The sequence below is a fragment of the Trichechus manatus genome, unplaced genomic scaffold, assembly GCF_000243295.1.
Source record: "Trichechus manatus latirostris isolate Lorelei unplaced genomic scaffold, TriManLat1.0 scaffold00141, whole genome shotgun sequence".
Lineage (NCBI taxonomy): Eukaryota > Metazoa > Chordata > Mammalia > Sirenia > Trichechidae > Trichechus > Trichechus manatus.
The window spans coordinates 4,397,016-4,401,159 of NW_004444077.1; the positions used below are offsets into that span (position 1 = coordinate 4,397,016).

Here is a 4,144-nt window from a genome sequence, read left to right on the forward strand (position 1 = left end):
TTCTTTTTATAAGTTATATTCTGTTGTTTTTTTTCCCCATTTTTTTGTCTACCTTCAAATAATGGATTAAATATAGCATAATATATCAACATCTGTTAGGAAATTTCTATATAACTGTTTCCAATTTTTTTTTAACTTTTTATTTTGAAGTAGAGATTCAGAGGAAGTTACAAAGATATTACAGAGAGGTTCTATGTCCCCTTCACCCTGTTTCCCCCAATATGTACATCTTACGTAACTGTGGTACAATATCAAAACCAGGAAACTGACATAAATACAATATGTGTGTATAGTTCTATGCCATTTTATCACATATGTATATTTATGAAGAAGCCTGGTGACGCAATGGTTAAGGGGTCCTCCACTAACCAAAAGGTCAGCGGTTTGAATCCACCAGCCCCTCCGCAGAAGAAAAGAACTGGCGATCTCCTCCTCTAAAGACAGCAGCCTAGGAAACCCTATGGGGAAGTTCTACTCTGTCCTATAGGGCTGCTATGAATCAGATCAACGCAACAGCAGTGGATTTTGGTTTTGGATAGTATTTTGAGTGTATCTCTTTGCATAGAATTTTTTTATTGGTTGCTCGGTTTGATTTCCTTTTCATTCCTGAAGGACATCTTCACTGAGTATAGAATTCTGGGTTGACAGTTTTGTTCCTTCAGCACTTGAAAAATGCTGGGTCACTACCTCTGGCCTCCATGGCTTCCTGTGAGAAATATGCTGACATCTTAATCGTTTTTCACCTATACATAACTTACCATCTCTCTCCGGCTGCTTTCAAGATTTCAAATTTTCTTTAGTTTCAGAACTTTGGCTATGATTTGTCTTGGTGTGCATTTCTTTGGGTGTATCCTTGTGGGGTTTGCTCAGATTCTTGAATCTGTAGGTCTGTGTCTTCTGCAAATTTTGGAACTTTACAGCCATTATTTCTTTGAATACTTTTTCATCCTCACTCTCATTCTTGTTTCATTCTGGGACTCTGATGATACAAATTTCAGATCTTTTATTATGTCCCACATGTCCCTGAGGCTCTGGTCTTTTTTTTTTCCATTCTATTTTCCCTCCTTTGTTCAGACAGGCAAACTTCTATTGGTCTATCTTCCAGCTGACTGATTCTTTCCTCGGTTCTCTCCATTCTGCTACTAAGTCCATTCACTGGGTTTTTTAGTTTGGTTATCGTATTTTTCAGTTTTAAAATTTCCAGTAGATTTTTATGTTGTGTATTTCTTTGCCAAGACTTTCTAATTTTTCATTTGTTGAAAGCATACTCTTAATTGCCTCTTGAAGAATATTTATAATGGCTGCTTTAAAATTCTTGTCAGATAAATCTGACATCTGTATCATCTTGGTGTTCATATCTGTTGACTGTCTTTTCTTATTCAAGTAGAGATCTTCCTGGTTCTTGGTATGGTGAGTGACTTTCTATTGAAGCCTGGACATTTTGGGTATTGTGTTTTGAGATTCTGGATCTCATTTAAATGTTGTATTTTAGCAGCCCTATTCTGACAATACTGCAGCAGAGGAAGTAGGGTTGCCACCTCATTAATGACATGTGGCAGTGGTAGTCCGTGTTCTCAACCTGGCCTCCATGACACCCGGCGGGGAGGGGCTCCTCATTACTGCTGGGTGGAAACTGAGGGTCCCCACTAGTCCTTTGCTGATACCACTTTGACTGGGAGGGGCAGGGATGCCTTATACATGGCCTCCAGCAGCACCAAGTAAGAAGATGGCCTCATTCCTATTGGGCAGTAGTGAATGTCCTGACTCTCCCCTAAGCCACTGGGATGGGGAGGGGTGTATCATTAATACTAGGTAAAGGTGGAACTCCAAGCTCCCCACATAATCTCCACTGATACAATAGGTGGAAGACAGCCTTGTTAATGCCCCCAGGGGATGAAAGTCTCAGGCCTTCTGTGACACCACCCTAGTGGGTTGTAGAGGTATGGAGGGCAGTTTGGGCCTGATGAAGGTGGAAATTCAGGTTTTTCACTATACAAACAAAGTCAAATACATAGAATTTTTCTTTTTCTTTCTCTCTTCTTTTCTCCCCCTTTCTTTCCTTCCTTCCTTTCTTTTACCCAGAGAGGAAGAGAGAAAGAAAGAAAGAAGAGCAGCAGAAAACTGTAGTAGAAGCAGGTGGCAGTTCTTTCAACAAATAATGTATTTCTAAAGTGTATTCTATTGAACACCTGTTACAGGGGTTATTACAGGGAACACCTGTTACAGGTTTCAGTTTGAAAAAGAAAATGGGTTCTATGGTCAAACATGTTTGTAAAATGATACATTAAAATCGTTAAATAAGTTTCTTAAATGCAGGATTTCTCAAAGCCTGTAATATGCTAATATGCGTTGTGAATCTCCAAGAGTGAAGATAAAGTAAACAGCATTTCTTATACTCTATTAGTGTTCCATGGAACAAATTTTTGTGAAATTTCCATTAAAATATTTTTGGTTAGCATTGAAAACCATCTAGCAGCCATGTAATAAAACCATCAGATTCACAAAGCATCAAATGGCAAAGATTCATACATTAAATGACTGCTCAATGTCTGTCAACTAGACCCAAAACTTTATAAACACAGAAGTAAAAAATAAAAAAAAAGAAATTAAGAGATTTGGTAAGTAGTTACTGAACTAATTAAATATAAATTAGATGGTACCTAACTTGTATCTAGATTTCTTTATTTTTTCAAGCTTAGTACAGATGTGATCTCTTTGTTTATACTAAAAAATTACAATGATTAAACATTTAAATAGTTATTTTAGTAAAGAGCTTTATTTTCTTAGAAAAAACAAGATTGATTGACTTAAGTATGAAATGCTTGGAGTTTCAGCTGGAAAAACCATATCAAGTTTCATAATCCAAGCTGTCATCTAGTGGTGGTTACCTGAATTGCAGGCAAAATGTCCACATAAATGTAAAAGCTATTTTTGCAACACTGTACTTGTGGCATCAAATGTTTCAGATTCCTATCTAAGTGGCCGAATCCCCTCCCTAAAAAGGTATTTAAGGAAGGGTATTAACTAAATTAGGCTTCTTCAACTAGATTACCATTTATGGAATCCTTACACTCCAAAAAAAGTTGGTTATAAAGTACAATTTCATTATTGGATTAGTTTCCTAGAGTTGCTGTAATAATGAAGGTGACAAAAACAACAGAAATTTATTCTCTCACAGTTCTGGAAGACAGAAGTCTGAAATTGAAGTGTTAACAGGGTTGGTTCCTCCTGGAGGCTCTGAGGGAGAATCTGTTCCAGGCCTCTCTCCTAGCTTCTAGTGGATGCCAGAGATTCTTGGGGCTCCTTAGCGTATAGACACATCACTCCAATCTTTGTCTCCATTTTCACATAGCCTTCTCCTGTGTGTGTCTTCACATTGCCTTCTTATAAGGACACCAGTCATTAGATTTAGGGTTCACACTAATTCAGTATGACCTTATCTTAACTCATTACATTTGCAAAGACCTTATTTCCAAATAAGGTCACGTTCTAAGGTTCCAAGTAGACAATAAATTTAGGAGGATGGCATTAACGAGCTGAATTAGACTGGTACTGGCCATTCTGAATCAGACAATCACATGGTCTGCTATGCCGGGAATGACAAATTGCTGAGGAACTGTGTCACATTCATCATCAAAAAGAACATTTCAAGATGTAACCTGAAGTACAACACTGTCAGTAACAGGATAATATCCATACTACTACAAGGAAGACCAGTTAATATGACTATTATTCAAATTTATGCACCAACCACTAATGCCAAAGATGAAGAAATTGAAGATTTTTACCAACTTCTGCAGTCTGAAATTGATCAAACATGCAATCAAGGTGCATGGATAATTTCTGGTGATTGGAAAGTGAAAGCTGGAAACAAAGGAGAAGGATCAGTAGTTGGAAAATACGGCTTTGATGACAGAAACAATGCTGGAGATTGCATAGTAGAATTTTGCAAGACCAACAATTTATTCACTGGAAATACCTTTTTTCAATAACATAGATGGTGACTATACACATGGGCTTCACTGGGTGGAACACACAAGAATCAAATCAACTACATCTGTGGAAAGATATGATGGAGTAATACAAAATCATCAGTCAGAACAAGGCCAGGGGCTGACTGTGGAACAGAACATCAATTGCTCAT

At 37.5% G+C, this 4,144-nt stretch overlaps 1 protein-coding gene across 1 annotated transcript in view; it reads right to left on the reverse strand.

Moving 5' to 3' along the window:
• Positions 1–4,144, reverse strand: part of DEUP1 (deuterosome assembly protein 1) — an 81,219-nt gene that overhangs the window by 65,648 nt on the left and 11,427 nt on the right. The gene's annotated exons all lie outside the window — the stretch shown is intronic.